This window comes from Pelophylax lessonae, assembly GCF_965119305.1.
Source record: "Pelophylax lessonae genome assembly, chromosome: 1".
NCBI classification, from domain to species: domain Eukaryota; kingdom Metazoa; phylum Chordata; class Amphibia; order Anura; family Ranidae; genus Pelophylax; species Pelophylax lessonae.
In genome coordinates, this window is record NC_138768.1 from 829,824,108 (window position 1) to 829,846,115 (window position 22,008).

The 22,008-nt window shown below is 44.0% G+C and overlaps 1 pseudogene across 1 annotated transcript in view; it reads left to right on the forward strand.

Annotated features, from left to right (window-relative positions):
* The window catches only part of LOC309557603 (catenin alpha-2-like), a 745,623-nt pseudogene that overhangs the window by 199,397 nt on the left and 524,218 nt on the right, over positions 1-22,008 (forward strand). The window lies entirely within an intron of this gene.

Below are 22,008 nucleotides of genomic sequence, written 5' to 3' on the forward strand. Positions count from 1 at the left end.
TAATGGCGGCACATATGTATGGTATCGTCAGGAACGTCGGAGTGAGAGCAATTCTAGGGCCATAATTTTGTAACATGCTGGTCAGCGCTTTTTATTTTTTTTGTATCTTTTTTTATTAAACTGTTCAGCTAAGAACACATTTGTTACACCTGTTATATTGTGTTAATTCATGAAAACCTTATTTTTGGAAATGTACCATTGTTGCACTTATTTAATGTAAGTTTATTTTTCTTTTTTTCTATAATAAACATTTATTTGAACATAGTGTAGAGAAATTCTGTGACGAACAAATGTAATGTGGGCAGTGCAAGATGTAGGCGGGGTTTGTGTGGGTGTGGCTTGAGTGTGGGCAGGGACACAGGGGGCCCATGATCTCTTATTGCCCGGGGGCCCCATGAGTTGTCAGTCCGCCCCTGGTTCACGTTAAAAATTGGGATTTTGTCTTACCGTAAAATCCTTTTCTCTGATGTTAATTGATGGACACAGCTCCAGAATCTTATTGACCATTGGGTTATGCTGCCCCCCACAGGAGACAATGGTCAAGAAGATTCTGGAGCTGTGTCCATCAATGAACGAAAGAGAAAATTGGATTTTTGTCTTACCGTAAAATCCTTTTCGCTGATGTTCATTGAAGGACACGGTTCCAGAATCTTCTTGACCATTGTCTCCTGTGGGGGGCAGCATAACCCAATAGTCAAGAAGATTCTGGAGCTTTGACCATCAATGAACGAAAGAGGAACAGGGGTTTCAATAGCACAAGGTGCACCCCAGTATTATCTGCAGTCATAACTCTAGAAATTTTGAGTGGAGATGGATTAGAACCCCCATTAGTTTTTATTGCTGTTAGGGAAATTCATCCTCACTATTTGTCCTGTTTACCATTATCATTGAAAGTATAAGGAAATCCCACATTTTAGGTTGTCCCCAGAAAAGTAAAAGAGAGGCAATCTTCCAATAGGGACACTGGTCCTGGTGACCTGGGGGTCCCTAAGGAATTCTCTAAATTTGCAGGGATTTCCTCTCACTTCCTGTTAGGCTATGGGACAAGAAATGAAGGGAAATCTCCTCAATGAGATACAGATAATGAAAAAAATCCCTGACAGGTTATAACCCTCCCTTAGGCCCCTTTCACACATATGGTGCGATCAGATCTGCCTGTCAGTCAGACCTGATCGGATGCCTCATGCATCCCTATGGGGCAGCGGGTGTCAGCAGAGACATGTCCGCTGACACCCGCTGCCATCCGATCCGATCCTGTCCATCAAATCCGGATGGATGGAAACCCTATTTTCAATCCGCCCAGCGGATGGGATCGGATGAGAATGGACAGGCGGTCCGTTCTCATCCGATTCCCCCATAGAGTACAGCGGGGATCTGACAGCTCCATCTCCGCACACAGAGCGGAGAGGGAGCCGTCACCCGCCTGCTCAGTGGGGATCGGCGGATCAATCCCCCGCTGAGCAGAACGGACTCCGTCGACAGAATGGACAGGTGTGAAAGGGGCCTTACTCTATTCAAAATGAAAAAAAAAAAAAAAAAAACGTTTTGCCTATAGTTCTACTTTAAAGGCACAGAGGCGCACTGGACAACCAGCAAAAAGAACAATGTTTGTACTGTAAGTTCCTAAATGGGCAATAGCTAAAAAAGTTTATTAATATATAAAATATTTTAATAAAATTAAAAATGTATTTTAAAAAATTTGATTTCTTTACTCAAACTTTAAAAAATTGGTCCCCTAGGATCATGGGGACATGGGGCAGGGCTTAATGAATATCCCCGAAGATCCCGTCGGGAGGGATGTAACCTCTAGCAGTGTGTTCCGAAGAATATAGATGGGGAGGTGAGCTGGTGTGATGTTTAGAGATGTCAGAAAGGTGTAAAGGTGGTAGTGTGCCAAGGTATTGGGGAGCTGCAGAAGTGGAGTGAGTGTGCAGGAGGAGTGTTGCTTCCTCTATACATGCCACTGCCCAGTGGCTGTGCAGTGATGGAGCATTGATATAGGACTTATTCACACCATGTAACTTCATACTATCTGCATTCCTCTGTCTGCACTCCTGAACCTTGTGTACGTAGTGCACTCTTGAACTCTGTGATCTGCACTTAGGACACTCCTGAACTCTGTACTTTCTACCCTGAAATCGGCTCTGTATTAGCGCACTCCCGAACCCTGCATTCTGTATGTAGCGCACTCCTGAAGCCTGCACCCTGTACGTAGCGCACTCCAGAACCCTGCACTTCTATGCAGCACTCTTCTAAACTCTGCACTCTGTATGTAGTGCATTCCTTAAGTCTGTACATAACATACTCCTGAAGCCTGCACTCTGTAAGTAACACACTCCTGAACTCTGCTCTCTGTACATAGCACATTACTGGCATTTAACAATGCCCGTTTAGGACCCTCCCACTGGAATTGCAGTTGGGCCTCACCCATTGATGCAGTGTGCTCCTCCCTCTGGTATTGGGGGGGGGGGCATGGCTGAGTTCCTGCACCTATTCTCTGAGAAAAAAGCCCTGTGTGTGTGTGTGTGTATATATATATATATATATATATATATATAGCTATCTATATCTATCTATATATATATATATATATATATATATATATATATATCATTAAAAAAAATTACATTGGGACAGGCTCTGCTATGTTTTTATGTCCACTTGAAATCTAATCTAACGCTCTTGTAGGTGTAATTACCATGGGTAAAATCTATGGATAAATCCCCTATCCATCGTATGCCTCCTTTATTCTCTAAGCTCCTTGTTTTCTCTTTTTTCTTTCTTCTTCCTCTCCTCCTGTCTATGAGTGGCTTGTTGCCTACTATTTATCATGGCATGGTTGCATGCAGGCCTCCACCTGTGCTTTGTTATAGTCATTTTGCCCTGCTGGATATTAATCTATAGCATGGCTCTACAATGATGATGACAAATACCCTACAGCAAAAGACTGCGATTCTCGATCGCTTAAAAGGTTACACAACTTTCAGATGTAACTTATAAAAGATGCTTTATTTATATGCCCCCAACCACCACAAAGAATAAGTAAGGTAAATGTTCATTAAATGTCATGTAACGCTTCATAATGGCTACTGCGATTTAAAGATATCTGTACCTTTTGTAGCATTATCCTTGTCTACCAAAGCAATGTGTTCATTTTTTCGCATACATATAAAACCTTTTCTAAAGATTATTTTAGACCCCAAAATAATTATATATTTTATGAAAACAGAGACCCTGGAGAATAAAATGGTGGCATTTACATTTGTTTTTTGATGTGGCTATTTATCAAATGCATAATTTCAGGAAAAAATACAGTAAAATTAACTTTAGTGCAAAAACGCACAATATTATAACCAATTTTTTTGGTAAAATGTAACCACTTTACCACTGAGTACTGGAATAGTACTGCGGCAAAGTGGCACGATCCCGTCTGACGACGTAGACCTACGTCGCCAGACTCCTCCCCTGTAGGCGGCGCTTGCGCGCCGCCAGAGGCGCGCTCCCCCTGTTTTCATTCACAGCGGGAGTCGGGGCAGGGGAGGAGCAGCGGCGATTGCCGCTGCTCTGCCCCGATCGTCGGGGATCTAGTGTGGAGATCCGCCCGCCTGTGTAAACACAAGCGGGCGGATCTCCTCAGTGACAGGGAGTGACAGATCGGAGTGTTCAGCATAGCTGGACATCCGATCTGTCCCTGTCTCACACAGTCACCTCCCCCCCCCCACACGTCAGTAAGCACCAGGCATACATTAACCCCTCCCTCTCCAATAAAATTAACCCCTTCCCTGCCAGTGTCATTTTTACAGTAACAGTGCATATTTATAGCACTGATTACTGCAGTAATGTCACTGGTACCCCCAAAAGTGTCAAAAATGTCAGTCAAGGGTCCGATCTGTCCTCCGCAATGTCGCAGTCCCGCAAAAAAAATCGCAGATCGCCGCCATTACTCGTTAAAAAAAAAAACACCAAAAATGACAGAAATCTTTCCCTTTGTTAGTAAACGCAATAACTTTTGCGCAAACCAATCAAAATACGCTTATTGCAATTTTTTTTACCAAACATGGGTAGCAGAAAACAAATTGGCCAAAAATTTTTTAAAAAATTGGTTTTTACATCTTTTTTGGGGGGAATTTCATATAAAAAATTTTTAAAAATATTGTTATTTTTTCAAAATAAACGCTCTTTTTTTGTTTATAGCGCAAAAAGTAAAAATCGCACAGGTGATCAAATACCACCAAAAGAAAGCTCTGTTTGTGGGAAAAAAAGGACGTCAATTTCGTTTGGGTACGGCGTCGCACGACCGCGCAATTGTCAGTTAAAGTCGCACAGCGCCGAATCGCAAAAAGTGGCCCAGACATAAGACAGCAAAATGCTCCGGTGGTAAAGTGGTTAAAAGATGGGGTTGGGTCAAGTAAATAGATGCTCAATATGTCAGACTTTAAAATCACAAACAAACTGTGGTAACCAAAATCCTCCATAGGCGATGCTTTAAGAGCGTTAACAAGTTAGAGTTAACCATAAATCTGAAATCAAATATCTGTTTTCCCTGAAGAAGTCACGTGAGAAGTGATGCAACACTTTGGGCGGAGCCAGGTGACACCACTTCTGGTCTGGAGCAGAATCCGGAAGTTAGTGATAAACTTCAAATTGACATGCTTTGTTGGAGTTTGAGACTCTTTTATAATATGTGAGTGTTATTTTAACATGTATAGCAATTATAAATATTTAAAAAAAATAATATAATTTTTTATTTTAATAAATTATAATTATGTATTATTATAAAAAATAAAAATAATACACTACTGGTGATCCTTTCCTCTTCTGTGAGTATTATCCTTACCTGCTGTGAAAAGACCCTGACCTGTTAAAGGGACCAGTATGCTTATTTTTTGGGGACAAGAAACTTATTTCTGTGGAGAAGTGACCATATTGATGTCATAAAGCACATAAGAACTTTATATTTCATTGGTCATCCTGGGAGGTGAGTGGGAGTGATGTTGTCACGCCTCCAGCCAATCAGATGGCCGGAGGACGCAAACCAGGAAGCAGGACAGCCGAACATGTCGGCTGTGTCAACGGTGAGAGGGCGGCACTGCGGGGGGGGGGGGGGCTTTGTTCTAAGGTAAGTATTTAAATATGAGCTAGTATGCGATGCTTTTGTCTTACAGGTTTTATTTTTTGAATTTTTTGCGATTGCATTCTCTTTTATACAAACACCGGGTTGACTCTTGGGAGGAGTTATGCAAATATCAAAATGCCTTGTTGGGGGGGATGTCAGTCTGGAGGAGTGGGCTTATCTGTATTTGCATGCAGACTATGCTAGGTTATGCCCACCTGTGATGCCATGAATGAAGAGGGCAGGCCAGGGACAGGCTGGGAGGAGGTGGCTAAATGATGCAGGCTCTATCTGATTGCTGCAGCTTCTAATGCACACTGTGAGAAGCTCACAGAGTGCAGTGAAATCAGAGTAAGAAACATACATACATGAGAGAAGCCTGTACAACTGTGCAAGACAGACGGAAGAGCCAGCGTTCAGCTTTAAATCCAACTTTTCTTTCTCCAACTTTTTTCTGTATTGCAGTAATAAGGAAACTACCGTCTATGAAACATCAAGTAGATAAATCACCAAAAGGGAGCGGGGACTCGCCCTGACAGGATATAAAGCTTGGACTTGTTACTCCATCCTAAATACACTTCTTTTTGTTTATGAAGCTGTCATCGGCTGGCGTCTCGAAGGGACGGCTCTAGTGATTTTCCGCGTTGCCGATATTAGGAGACATTTTGGAGTGGTGGTGCAGTGACTGGCCGTTTATTCCCCAGGCGCTTCTCCCACTACTAAAATATAAATGAACTGACCTTTTCCAGCTAAATAACGTGTAATGCCCCATTGCAGTCTCTCGGAAAGTTAGCCAGGGATTCAACCTTAAGGCTCGGCTTTCAGTAGTTCACAGAATATAAAAGCTCCCTTAAATGTCGATTATTTCCTGCAAAGAGCAATGGCTGACGACGGAGCAGTTTGTCTGCTGCAAACAGCTCTGAATAAAAGAAATGACCGGATTAATGTTCCGTAGTAAATATTAGACGGGGATGGAGTGCTTCTTAAAAGAAATGTCCAAATTGAAATATTTAAAAAAAATGCCTTTATAGTTAATTCATGTGTTTATCAACCACTTCAATCCCAGAGCATTTTTTTTTTCATTCTTTGCCCATATGTTAAAATTTTAGGCCTGAAGATTAATTAAAACCCCAATAAATTATATATTTTATAAATTATATACCCTTAACAATAATGGTTCATCACTTAAAATAAAACAGAAAAATTGCATCTGTGTACCAAAAGTGAAAAATCCAAGTAAAAAAATATGAAATATAAGAAGCCTCAACTCCACGAAGCGAGAACATCCTGGAAGATGTAATTTATGACGAAACGTGCAGGGCGGAGCTACGTGCTGACGTCATCACATTCTCACGTTCCTGGAAGTGAGGGTGGGTTGGTTGTATTTGCCAGTTGGATACGGTTTTCATTGCGCAATCATTTTAATTTAATGTAAGCACAATTTTTAGCATATTAATAATTGATTTTACACTATGTGGAGCAATTGCTTTTATATTCCTTCATGAGTGCTGCTCAGAAGGTGATAGGAGGAGGATTTCTATGAACATTCCTGTTGTCCTAGAAGATTGTCAGAAGAAGTGATGTGGTTCAGATGCATTCTTTAATCCATGAGCTCCATATGACTATTAGAGGGTCATTCACAGTTGGTAAGCCTGCATTTGTACCATTTAGGTGGTGGTTCTGAGGCATTGATTTCAATATGCATTGGTGGTGAATAACAGACCCCCACAAGTCATGAGTTTAGGCTTGACCATGGATAATGGTCCTAGAATTCTTGTTCTCACTGTAATGTTTTTCACACATAGGTGTTCCAACGCACGCTTATGTACTGTATGCATGTATGTAAGTGTGTGTGTGCATGTGGGGGGCCAGGGTGCCACTTGCCCTCCGGAAGCTTTACCTCCCTTCATGGCCAGGCCCATAGGTGTGCACAGCCTATTGTATTAGGGTGTCCACCCCAAATGTATTAAAACATGTTAACATGTGTTAGTAGGGCAGTCGTTTGTTATTATTTTATTTTTTTTATTATTTTTAACAATTTTTTTTAGGAGCCCTGTTGGGGGGCTTTGGTGAAATATCAGCATGAGAAATCTGATCTGATTAGGGTACACCCCCTGCGCACACCTACGACCAGGCCATTTTTTGCGGTACCACACTGCGTTACTTTAACTGACAATTGTGCGGTATTTGATTACTAATGCGTTTTTTATATTTTGCGCTATAAACAAAAAAAGACCAACAATCTTGAAAAAAAAAACAATATTTTTTTTAATTTCTGCTATAAAACATATCCATTAAAAAGTTTATAAAAATCAAATTTCTTCATAAATTTAGGACAATATGTATCCTGCTACATGTTTTTGGTAAAAAAAAAAATCCCAATAAGCATATATTGGTTGGTCTATGCGAACATTATAGCATCTACAAACTATGGTGTATATATAGTGGAATTATTATTTTTTTTTTTATACTAGTGATGGCAGTCATCAGGAACTTAAAGCAGGACCTCAATGTTGTGGCAGAAAATATGACACTAACTGAGACTTTTTTGGGAACCAGTGACTCTAATACAGTGATCAGTATCATTATATCATATGCACCGTCACTGTACCAATGACACTGGCTGGGAAGGGGTTAACATCATGGGCATTAAAAAGGTTAACTGTGTGCCTAGCCAGTGTTTTTTTGTACTATGGGAAGAGATAGATTTTACTCCCTGCTTTGCACAGCCACATAATACATCCCCCCCCCCTGTCAGAAATTAGATATGTCTTGTTTACATAGTCATTTCTTAGTTCTTACATAGTTTGTGAGGTTGAAAAAAGACATCAGTCCATCCAGTTCAACCTATGATGTGTGTGTGTGTTTGCTGTTAACCGTACATTGTATACCCCTGTATGTTGAGGTCTTTAAGGTGCCCATCTAATAGTTTTTTGAAACTATCAATGCTCCCTGCTGATACGACTGCTTGTGGAAAAGAATTCCACATCCTTACTGCTCTTACAGTGAAGAACCCCCTACGTATTTTAAGGTCAAACCACCTAGAAACCACCTATCCACATAGAAACTTTGGAGATCATATCTGTGATATCATCACTCATTACCTGGGTCACCCCTATGTACTTTGGAATGTCCATTTGGTATGCCTCGGGCCGTGGTATTTGGGCTCCTACAGCTCCCGGAGCAGACGTTTCGACTTTTGGAATACTGTTTACACTACCTTCCCTTATATTAACTCTACCTTGAATGCTGATCTGGGGTGCATCTGCTCCTGATGAGTGGAATTCATCCACGAAACACGTCAAGCTCAATATGGATGTACTCCCCATTAATAGCAATAATTTTATTTGGATTTTACACATGTTTATCCTCAATGACCTTTCTTTCCCAATGTACATCCCATCAATTTTGTATGATTCTGCATTTAGGATGTTCCCTACTGTCTCTTGACTGTATTATCACATGTATGTAACTCTGATGTACCATGCACATTTTTGTTCATGCTATATATGATATCTATTATATGATACATATTAAATCTTTTACCCTATATTGGGTTTCTGTACCAATGTATTATGTCCACCGACTCCACACACCTCATACAAAGTCCCGTTTGTTCCCCCCTTTCCCGTTTTACCTACCTAATATGTCGGGTATCGGCTCTTTAAGAATAATACCGATATCATGTCATGAACTATACCTATATTTCAATATATTATATTTCATTTTATTATTCTACCCAATATGCCGATCCCATAATATCTTTCTTATTATCCATTTTATTCCCCTCCCCCTTTATATATCCCAATGGGTAATACAGAATCCACATGGGGAAAACAATGGGGAAATGGGACTATGCGATACCCAATGATGTAAAAAGAAAACAACAAAAACAAAATAGCAAAAAATATGATCTAAAATGATATACACTTTATTAATACAGTTATAAATTAATACATTACACAATACATTTATAAATTAAAAATAGTTTATAAATACAAATGGCCTAATTAATACCTATAGATCCAATTTACACCCATGCAATGAGGGAACAAACTGGTTACTGGAATGCACAGCTACATGTTACACATTACATGCTACATATGGTACACTGCAGTCTGCAGAGACAATATGTGTTGCAACGAGCTGTGATGCACCATAGCGCCTTACATTGTTTCACGGCAAAAAAATTGTGACATCCAATTTTTTAGGATGTTTTGGTGCATTGGAAGCTCATTGATTTCAATGGGCTGCCCTAATGCAACACATTTTATTGTGCAACATAATGCGAATAATGAATGACATCAATGTCAATTGGCCCCTTATAAAGCCCTTATGGCTCCTTTTAAAATAAAAAAATAAAAATGATTGGCCATCCCTGGTAAAAAGAGAAAGACTGTGCAATTTAAGTAGGTGACTACAATCAAGGCAATAAATGCGTTCAGTTCTTTTTAATCATAAGCCATTATTTATTTCATCGGCAATATTTTTTAGTGCTAAAACTACTATTGGTATCATGAGATGGAATGTGTCTTTCAATAACTCAGTGCTGACGCTTTTCGCGGTATTAATAATTTAGCCGCGCTGAATATTGTTTTTTCCCTGGCTAGTGGCACGTCCTCACGTAGCTGAATAATTTGATTTGCTTCCATTTCTAATAATGTTTGTGTTAATAAGTACATTTCTTGTCTCCCTTCATCTCGTTCCTTTCATGTGCAATTAATGTCACCGCGTTTAATTAGATAGGTTTTATATTTTACATTCTCTGCTGCGGAACATGCTCTTAATGCAGGCTGCCGCGGTGGAACAGTAAAGCGTAGTTCATGTTAGAGAAAACGTAGCAAAAAATACTAAGTGTGACAAATTAATTTCTGGAATGGACTGTGAAAAAAAAAACTTTGCCTACCTATACACGAGCGGCTTTTGTGACCTTCAAAGTAGTCCTCTTGTGAAACGTTGCACTTTTCTAGACTATGTGTCACTGCCAGAAACTTTCCTGGAATTCATTTTACAGAATGCTGTGCAGTGTCTGGATGTCCAGAATGTCATCTGTGTCCTTTTTAAGGCATTTTTTATTTTTGGAAACAGCCAAAAGTCACAGGGTGCTAAGTCAGGGGAATAAGGTGGTTGGTTAATTGAATAGATTTTTGGGCCAAGAACTCTTAACTAGGGTTGAGCGAACACCTAGATGTCCGTGTTCGACGGGTTCGGCCGAACTTTAAAAAAAAGTCCGGGTCCGTGTCCCGGACTTTTACCGAACTTTTCCCGGACACCGAACCCCATTGAAGTCAATGGGGACCCGAACTTTAAGGCACTAAAATGGCTCTAAAACACCAAAGGAAAGGGCTAGAGTGCTGCAAATGGCAGCAAAACGTAATTAAGAGCATGGCAAGTGCTCTGCAAACAAATGTGGATAGGGAAATAACTTAAAACAACAAAAAAAAAACAGAAAAATAAAACAATGTTCTTCTTCATCTCTGAAGGACGAGGCCCATATGGAGTAGGAGGGAGGTTGAGGTGGTGGTGGATGTGGCGGTGACATAGGCGTGCGCACAGGGTGTGCTGGGTGTGCCTGGGCACACCCTAATCACCTAGGGCACATAGCATTGCCAGTGAGGAGATGGGAAAGATCTCCCTGGGACCTGCTCTGCTCTATTTCTCCTTGCCTACAGGTACATGGCCCCGATACATTACTCTCCCTGCTGGCAAACACATGCATGTGTATTTCAACTTTGGGGTGCACACCTTAATGCAATAGGCTGCGCACACCTATGGGCGGTGTAGGTGGAAGCGGCGGTGGAGGAGGACCAGGGCCGGATTAACAGCATCATGGGCTTGGTGCTGAGGATTTTGAAGGGCCTTAAGGGCCGTGCCTTGCCATGCACCCAGAGGAGGAAGGGTGCAGCCATGCATGCCTAATTCAACATGGGATGCTGTCTCTGAAGCCCATAAACACATCCATGCATCGCCAACTGTCCCTCCTTGTCCGGCCTTCACGCTGTGTGGGGAGGTTCTGAGGGTGCTGCCTGGGGAAGCGAGCATAGAAGCCAGACTTCTGTGTTTACAAGTGACAGAAGAGCGGTAACAGTGAATATGGCCAACCCGGGGCCTATATAAAAGGTAGGGGCCTGGAGCTGCAGCTCCAATAGCCCCTACATTAATCTGGCCCTGAGGAGGAGGACGAGGTAGCCAACACTGCTTCTTTTCAAAAATTTTAAATGAGGGTACACCCCAAAAGAGTGAGAAAGAGCAAAAATGGAACAATGGGTGGGTAAGGTCGGTATCCATTGCTATTCTGCATAAGGTACGGAAAAGTCCCGTGGGATCCATGCCTGGTTCATTTTAATGAACGTGAGCTTGTCCACATTGTCTCTGGACAGGCGGCTGCGCTTGTCTGTTATAACGCCCCCAGCCGTGCTAAATACCCGTTCAGATAATACACTGGCTGCAGGGCACGCCAGCACCTCCAAGGCGTAAAGGGCAAGCTCAGGCCATGTGCCCAATTTGGAGACCCAGAAGTTGAAGGGGGCAGACCCGTCATTCACTACATGTAGGCGTGTGCACACATACTGCTCCACCATGTTGGTAAAATGCTGCCTCCTGCTAAGACGTTCCATCTGAGCTGCTGGTGCTGCTGTTTGTTGTGGCGTGCTGACAAAGCTTTTCCACATTTCGGCCATGCTAACCCTGCCTTCTGAGGTGCTGGCGGTGCCCTGGTTGCGTTGGCGACCTCCTCCTCCTCCTCCTCTGCCTTGTGCTTCCACTGTGGCCCCGCTGTCAGATGGGAATGCCAGCAGCATGGCGTCTACCAGCGTGCGCTTGTACTCGCGCATCTTGCGATCGCGCTCCAGTGAGTGAATTAAGGACGGTACGTTGTCCTTGTAACGGGGATCCAGCAGCGTGGCCACCCAGTAATCAGCACAAGTTAGAATGTGGGCAACTCGGCGGTCGTTGTGGAGACACTGCAGCATGTAATCGCTCATGTGTGCCAGGCTGCCCAGAGGCGACGAAAGGCTGTCCTCTGTGGGAGGTGTATCGTCCGTGTCCTCTGTATCCCCCCAGCCACGCACCAGTGATGGCCATGAGCTGGCCTGGGTGCCACCCTGCTGTGAACATGGTTCCATCTCCTCCTCCAGCTCCTCCTCCTCCTCATCCTCCTCATCCTCCAGAACTGTGCCCCTGCTGGACAATTGCGTCCCTGGCGTTTGCGTGTGCAGGAACCCACCCTCGGAGCCCCTTGCGAATGACTGCCCTGAAAGCCTTGGAAATGTTACCTCTTCATCCTCCTCCTCCTCCTCATCCTGTGCCACATCCTCTTCCATCATCGCCCGAATTGTTTTTTCAAGGAGGCATAGAAGTGGGATAGTTAAGCTGAGAACGGCGTCATTGCCACTGGCCATGTTGGTGGAGTACTCAAAACAGCGCAACAAGGCACACAGGTCTCGCATGGAGGCCCAGTTATTGGTGGTGAAGTGGTGCTGTTCCGCAGAGCGACTCACGCGTGCGTGCTGCAGCTGAAACTCCACTATGGCCTGCTGCTGCTCGCACAGTCTTTCCAGCATGTGCAAGGTGGAGTTCCACCTTGTGGGCACGTCACATATGAGGCGGTGAGCGGGAAGGCCGAAGTTACGCTGCAGCGCTGCCAGGCGAGCAGCAGCAGGGTGAGAACGCCGAAAGTGCGCACAAACGGCCCGCACTTTCTGCAGCAGCTCTGACATATCGGGGTAGTTTTTAAGGAACCTCTGCACCACCAAATTCAGCACATGCGCCAGGCAAGGGATGTGCGTCAAACCGGCTAGGCCCAGAGCTGCTATGAGATTTCGCCCGTTATCACACACCACCAGGCCGGGCTTGAGGCTCGCTGGCAGCAACCACTCATTTGTCTGCTGTTCCATGCTCCTCCACAACTCCTGCGCGGTGTGTGGTTTGTCCCCCAAACAGGCAAGTTGTAAAACTGCCTGCTGTCGTTTACCCCTGGCCGTGCTGAAGTTGGTGGTGAAGGTGTTACGCTGTCCGGATGAGGAGGCGGTAGAGGATGAGGAAGCGGAGTAGGAGGAGTTACGAACAGGAGGCAAACTGAAGCGCCCTGCAATCCTCGGTGGTGGAAGGACATGCGCCAAATTGCTATCCGCCTCAGGCCCATCCACCACTGCATTTACCCAGTGTGCCGTTAGGGAGATATAACGCCCCTGACCGTGCTTACTGGTCCACGTATCCGTAGTTAGGTGGACCTTGGCACAGATGGCGTTGCGCAGTGCACACCTGATATTTTCCCCCACTTGGTTGTGCAGGGAAGGGATGGCTTGCCTGGAAAAGTAGTGGCGGCTGGGCACGACGTACTGTGGGACAGCCACCGACATAAGGTTTTTAAAACTGTGCGTCTCCACCAGACGGAATGACAGCATTTCAAAGGCCAATAATTTTGAAATGCTGGCATTCAGGGCCAGGGATCGCGGGTGGGTAGGGGGGTACTTCCTCTTCCTCTCAAGTGTTTGGGAGATGGAAAGCTGAACGCTTCCACGGGACATTGTGGAGATGGTTGTTGGTGACCCAGGTGGTGGTGTTGCTGACAGATCGTCTGTTTGCGGGGTGGCAGGTGCCGGTATCACTACAGATGTGGCTGGAGCGGCCGAGACTGCAGCAGAAGAGGAAGCAGGATGAGCCAGAGACGTTTCTTGGTTTTGAAGGTGTGTACTCCACTGCAGCTCGTGCTTTGCACTTAGATGCCTGATCATGCAGGTTGTGCTCAGGTTGAGAAGGTTCATGCCTCGCTTCAAGCTCTGATTGCACAGGGTGCAAACCACTCGTGTCCTGTCATCAGCACATTTTCTAAAGAACTTCCACGCTAGAGAACTCCTTTGAGCTGACTTTGGTGCGCTCGTTCCCTTGCTGCGTTGGGCAGTAGCGGGCGTAGTGTCTAGGGCACGGCCGCTCCGCTTCTGCACCCTGCTCCCTCTTCTGCTGTGCTGGTGGCTCTGTGCGACCACCGCCTCTTCCTCCAAACTACTCAGGTCACCTGCATGACGTTCATTCCATGTGGGGTCGAGGACCTCATCGTCCTCCACATCATCTTCCACCCAGTCTTCACCCCTGCCCTCCTTGTCGGTCTCCACAATGCTGAACGCCGCAGCAGTTGGCACCTGCGTTTCGTCATCATCGGAGACGTGCTGCGATGATCCTTGCATGTACTCATCTTGAGAAATAAGTGGTTGGGCATCGCTGCACTCAATCTCTTCCACTTCTGGGGCAGGGCTAGGTGGATGGCCCTGGGAAACCCTGCTGACAGAGTCCTCAAAAAGAATAAGAGACTGCTGTATGGCTTGGGGCTCAGACTGCTGGCCTGATTTGCAAGGGGGTGAGGTGAAAGACGGTTGGACATTGGCTGCAGGTGCCAACTCTGACCTTTCTGCAGTAGACTGGGTGGGAGACAATGTGAAGGAACTGGAGGCACTGTCAGCAGCAAACCAATCTACTATCGCCTCAACTTGTTCTGGCCTCATCACTTCTAGGGGCGTTTGATGCCCTACCAAATACTGATGCAGGTTCTGTCGCCTACTCACACTTGAGGAAGGTGTTTCACTTGTGCGTGTAGCTGGCACAGATCGACCATGTCCTCTCCTTGCAACAGGAGCTCTACCAGCAGCACCACGACCCAGGCCACGGCCCTTATTTGACGGTCTCCTCATATTTCTGTAATTTAAGATCTTGCCCTAGAAAGGTTTTTATTGAATAGCGGAATAGAAAATATGATCCAAAAAAAGTGTATGTATATCACACGTACACAACCACACTAGGCCCCAATTACTATTGTTTGTACCCCTAAAAGGCTAGATGAGGAGTAGGGGGAGTATGGAACAGGCAGCACCCTCAAACCTTCAGAAGTATGAGATGAACCCCAACAACTTGGAAAGGTGGATCTCTCTCACACGTACCGACACAGACTATCCCGCAATTCAATTGATCCTCAAAGGTTTTTATTGAATAGCGGAATAGGAAATATGATCAAAAAAAGTGTATGTATCTCGCACGTACACAACCACACTAGGCCCCAATTACTATTGTTTGTACCCCTAAAAGGCTAGATGAGGAGTAGGGGGGGTATGGAACAGGCAGCACCCTCAAACCTTCAGAAGTATGAGATGAACCCCAACAACTTGGAAAGGTGGATCTCTCTCACACGTACCGACACAGACTATCCCGCAATTCAATTGATCCTCAAAGGTTTTTATTGAATAGCGGAATAGGAAATATGATCAAAAAAAGTGTATGTATCTCGCACGTACACAACCACACTAGGCCCCAATTACTATTGTTTGTACCCCTAAAAGGCTAGATGAGGAGTAGGGGGAGTATGGAACAGGCAGCACCCTCAAACCTTCAGAAGTATGAGATGAACCCCAACAACTTGGAAAGGTGGATCTCTCTCACACGTACCAACACAGACTATCCCCCAATTTAACTGATCCCCAAAGGTTTTTGATTAAATAGCGGAATAGAAAATATGATCCAAAAAAAGTGTATGTATATCACACGTACACAACCACACTAGGCCCCAATTACTATTGTTTGTACCCCTAAAAGGCTAGATGAGGAGTAGGGGGAGTATGGAACAGGCAGCACCCTCAAACCTTCAGAAGTATGAGATGAACCCCAACAACTTGGAAAGGTGGATCTCTCTCACACGTACCGACACAGACTATCCCGCAATTCAATTGATCCTCAAAGGTTTTTATTGAATAGCGGAATAGGAAATATGATCAAAAAAAGTGTATGTATCTCGCACGTACACAACCACACTAGGCCCCAATTACTATTGTTTGTACCCCTAAAAGGCTAGATGAGGAGTAGGGGGAGTATGGAACAGGCAGCACCCTCAAACCTTCAGAAGTATGAGATGAACCCCAACAACTTGGAAAGGTGGATCTCTCTCACACGTACCAACACAGACTATCCCCCAATTTAACTGATCCCCAAAGGTTTTTGATTAAATAGCGGAATAGAAAATATGATCCCAAAAAAGTGTATGTATATCACACGTACACAACCACACTAGGCCCCAATTACTATTGTTTGTACCCCTAAAAGGCTAGGAGTAGGGGGAGTATGGAACAGGCAGCACCCTCAAACCTTCAGAAGTATGAGATGAACCCCAACAACTTGGAAAGGTGGATCTCTCTCACACGTACCAACACAGACTATCCCCCAATTTAACTGATCCCCAGAGGTTTTTGATTAAATAGCGGAATAGAAAATATGATCCCAAAAAAGTGTATGTATATCACACGTACACAACCACACTAGGCCCCAATTACTATTGTTTGTACCCCTAAAAGGCTAGGAGTAGGGGGAGTATGGAACAGGCAGCACCCTCAAACCTTCAGAAGTATGAGATGAACCCCAACAACTTGGAAAGGTGGATCTCTCTCACACGTACCAACACAGACTATCCCCCAATTTAACTGATCCCCAGAGGTTTTTGATTAAATAGCGGAATAGAAAATATGATCCCAAAAAAGTGTATGTATATCACACGTACACAACCACACTAGGCCCCAATTACTATTGTTTGTACCCCTAAAAGGCTAGGAGTAGGGGGAGTATGGAACAGGCAGCACCCTCAAACCTTCAGAAGTATGAGATGAACCCCAACAACTTGGAAAGGTGGATCTCTCTCACACGTACCAACACAGACTATCCCCCAATTTAACTGATCCCCAAAGGTTTTTGATTAAATAGCGGAATAGAAAATATGATCCCAAAAAAGTGTATGTATATCACACGTACACAACCACACTAGGCCCCAATTACTATTGTTTGTACCCCTAAAAGGCTAGGAGTAGGGGGAGTATGGAACAGGCAGCAGCCTCAAACCTTCAGAAGTATGAGATGAACCCCAACAACTTGGAAAGGTGGATCTCTCTCACACGTACCAACACAGACTATCCCCCAATTTAACTGATCCCCAAAGGTTTTTGATTAAATAGCGGAATAGAAAATATGATCCCAAAAAAGTGTATGTATATCACACGTACACAACCACACTAGGCCCCAATTACTATTGTTTGTACCCCTAAAAGGCTAGGAGTAGGGGGAGTATGGAACAGGCAGCACCCTCAAACCTTCAGAAGTATGAGATGAACCCCAACAACTTGGAAAGGTGGATCTCTCTCACACGTACCAACACAGACTATCCCCCAATTTAACTGATCCCCAAAGGTTTTTGATTAAATAGCGGAATAGAAAATATGATCCAAAAAAAGTGTATGTATATCACACGTACACAACCACACTAGGCCCCAATTACTATTGTTTGTACCCCTAAAAGGCTAGATGAGGAGTAGGGGGAGTATGGAACAGGCAGCACCCTCAAACCTTCAGAAGTATGAGATGAACCCCAACAACTTGGAAAGGTGGATCTCTCTCACACGTACCGACACAGACTATCCCGCAATTCAATTGATCCTCAAAGGTTTTTATTGAATAGCGGAATAGGAAATATGATCAAAAAAAGTGTATGTATCTCGCACGTACACAACCACACTAGGCCCCAATTACTATTGTTTGTACCCCTAAAAGGCTAGATGAGGAGTAGGGGGGGTATGGAACAGGCAGCACCCTCAAACCTTCAGAAGTATGAGATGAACCCCAACAACTTGGAAAGGTGGATCTCTCTCACACGTACCGACACAGACTATCCCGCAATTCAATTGATCCTCAAAGGTTTTTATTGAATAGCGGAATAGGAAATATGATCAAAAAAAGTGTATGTATCTCGCACGTACACAACCACACTAGGCCCCAATTACTATTGTTTGTACCCCTAAAAGGCTAGATGAGGAGTAGGGGGGGTATGGAACAGGCAGCACCCTCAAACCTTCAGAAGTATGAGATGAACCCCAACAACTTGGAAAGGTGGATCTCTCTCACACGTACCGACACAGACTATCCCGCAATTCAATTGATCCTCAAAGGTTTTTATTGAATAGCGGAATAGGAAATATGATCAAAAAAAGTGTATGTATCTCGCACGTACACAACCACACTAGGCCCCAATTACTATTGTTTGTACCCCTAAAAGGCTAGATGAGGAGTAGGGGGAGTATGGAACAGGCAGCACCCTCAAACCTTCAGAAGTATGAGATGAACCCCAACAACTTGGAAAGGTGGATCTCTCTCACACGTACCGACACAGACTATCCCGCAATTCAATTGATCCTCAAAGGTTTTTATTGAATAGCGGAATAGGAAATATGATCAAAAAAAGTGTATGTATCTCGCACGTACACAACCACACTAGGCCCCAATTACTATTGTTTGTACCCCTAAAAGGCTAGATGAGGAGTAGGGGGGGTATGGAACAGGCAGCACCCTCAAACCTTCAGAAGTATGAGATGAACCCCAACAACTTGGAAAGGTGGATCTCTCTCACACGTACCGACACAGACTATCCCGCAATTCAATTGATCCTCAAAGGTTTTTATTGAATAGCGGAATAGGAAATATGATCAAAAAAAGTGTATGTATCTCGCACGTACACAACCACACTAGGCCCCAATTACTATTGTTTGTACCCCTAAAAGGCTAGATGAGGAGTAGGGGGAGTATGGAACAGGCAGCACCCTCAAACCTTCAGAAGTATGAGATGAACCCCAACAACTTGGAAAGGTGGATCTCTCTCACACGTACCAACACAGACTATCCCCCAATTTAACTGATCCCCAAAGGTTTTTGATTAAATAGCGGAATAGAAAATATGATCCCAAAAAAGTGTATGTATATCACACGTACACAACCACACTAGGCCCCAATTACTATTGTTTGTACCCCTAAAAGGCTAGGAGTAGGGGGAGTATGGAACAGGCAGCACCCTCAAACCTTCAGAAGTATGAGATGAACCCCAACAACTTGGAAAGGTGGATCTCTCTCACACGTACCAACACAGACTATCCCCCAATTTAACTGATCCCCAGAGGTTTTTGATTAAATAGCGGAATAGAAAATATGATCCCAAAAAAGTGTATGTATATCACACGTACACAACCACACTAGGCCCCAATTACTATTGTTTGTACCCCTAAAAGGCTAGGAGTAGGGGGAGTATGGAACAGGCAGCACCCTCAAACCTTCAGAAGTATGAGATGAACCCCAACAACTTGGAAAGGTGGATCTCTCTCACACGTACCAACACAGACTATCCCCCAATTTAACTGATCCCCAGAGGTTTTTGATTAAATAGCGGAATAGAAAATATGATCCCAAAAAAGTGTATGTATATCACACGTACACAACCACACTAGGCCCCAATTACTATTGTTTGTACCCCTAAAAGGCTAGGAGTAGGGGGAGTATGGAACAGGCAGCACCCTCAAACCTTCAGAAGTATGAGATGAACCCCAACAACTTGGAAAGGTGGATCTCTCTCACACGTACCAACACAGACTATCCCCCAATTTAACTGATCCCCAAAGGTTTTTGATTAAATAGCGGAATAGAAAATATGATCCCAAAAAAGTGTATGTATATCACACGTACACAACCACACTAGGCCCCAATTACTATTGTTTGTACCCCTAAAAGGCTAGGAGTAGGGGGAGTATGGAACAGGCAGCAGCCTCAAACCTTCAGAAGTATGAGATGAACCCCAACAACTTGGAAAGGTGGATCTCTCTCACACGTACCAACACAGACTATCCCCCAATTTAACTGATCCCCAAAGGTTTTTGATTAAATAGCGGAATAGAAAATATGATCCCAAAAAAGTGTATGTATATCACACGTACACAACCACACTAGGCCCCAATTACTATTGTTTGTACCCCTAAAAGGCTAGGAGTAGGGGGAGTATGGAACAGGCAGCACCCTCAAACCTTCAGAAGTATGAGATGAACCCCAACAACTTGGAAAGGTGGATCTCTCTCACACGTACCAACACAGACTATCCCCCAATTTAACTGATCCCCAAAGGTTTTTGATTAAATAGCGGAATAGAAAATATGATCCAAAAAAAGTGTATGTATATCACACGTACACAACCACACTAGGCCCCAATTACTATTGTTTGTACCCCTAAAAGGCTAGATGAGGAGTAGGGGGAGTATGGAACAGGCAGCACCCTCAAACCTTCAGAAGTATGAGATGAACCCCAACAACTTGGAAAGGTGGATCTCTCTCACACGTACCGACACAGACTATCCCGCAATTCAATTGATCCTCAAAGGTTTTTATTGAATAGCGGAATAGGAAATATGATCAAAAAAAGTGTATGTATCTCGCACGTACACAACCACACTAGGCCCCAATTACTATTGTTTGTACCCCTAAAAGGCTAGATGAGGAGTAGGGGGGGTATGGAACAGGCAGCACCCTCAAACCTTCAGAAGTATGAGATGAACCCCAACAACTTGGAAAGGTGGATCTCTCTCACACGTACCAACACAGACTATCCCCCAATTTAACTGATCCCCAGAGGTTTTTGATTAAATAGCGGAATAGAAAATATGATCCCAAAAAAGTGTATGTATATCACACGTACACAACCACACTAGGCCCCAATTACTATTGTTTGTACCCCTAAAAGGCTAGGAGTAGGGGGAGTATGGAACAGGCAGCACCCTCAAACCTTCAGAAGTATGAGATGAACCCCAACAACTTGGAAAGGTGGATCTCTCTCACACGTACCAACACAGACTATCCCCCAATTTAACTGATCCCCAGAGGTTTTTGATTAAATAGCGGAATAGAAATTATGATCCCAAAAAAGTGTATGTATATCACACGTACACAACCACACTAGGCCCCAATTACTATTGTTTGTACCCCTAAAAGGCTAGGAGTAGGGGGAGTATGGAACAGGCAGCACCCTCAAACCTTCACAAGTATGAGATGAACCCCAACAACTTGGAAAGGTGGATCTCTCTCACACGTACCAACACAGACTATCCCCCAATTTAACTGATCCCCAAAGGTTTTTGATTAAATAGCGGAATAGAAAATATGATCCCAAAAAAGTGTATGTATATCACACGTACACAACCACACTAGGCCCCAATTACTATTGTTTGTACCCCTAAAAGGCTAGGAGTAGGGGGAGTATGGAACAGGCAGCACCCTCAAACCTTCAGAAGTATGAGATGAACCCCAACAACTTGGAAAGGTGGATCTCTCTCACACGTACCAACACAGACTATCCCCCAATTTAACTGATCCCCAAAGGTTTTTGATTAAATAGCGGAATAGAAAATATGATCCCAAAAAAGTGTATGTATATCACACGTACACAACCACACTAGGCCCCAATTACTATTGTTTGTACCCCTAAAAGGCTAGATGAGGAGTAGGGGGAGTATGGAACAGGCAGCACCCTCAAACCTTCAGAAGTATGAGATGAACCCCAACAACTTGGAAAGGTGGATCTCTCTCACACGTACCGACACAGACTATCCCGCAATTCAATTGATCCTCAAAGGTTTTTATTGAATAGCGGAATAGGAAATATGATCAAAAAAAGTGTATGTATCTCGCACGTACACAACCACACTAGGCCCCAATTACTATTGTTTGTACCCCTAAAAGGCTAGATGAGGAGTAGGGGGGGTATGGAACAGGCAGCACCCTCAAACCTTCAGAAGTATGAGATGAACCCCAACAACTTGGAAAGGTGGATCTCTCTCACACGTACCGACACAGACTATCCCGCAATTCAATTGATCCTCAAAGGTTTTTATTGAATAGCGGAATAGGAAATATGATCAAAAAAAGTGTATGTATCTCGCACGTACACAACCACACTAGGCCCCAATTACTATTGTTTGTACCCCTAAAAGGCTAGATGAGGAGTAGGGGGAGTATGGAACAGGCAGCACCCTCAAACCTTCAGAAGTATGAGATGAACCCCA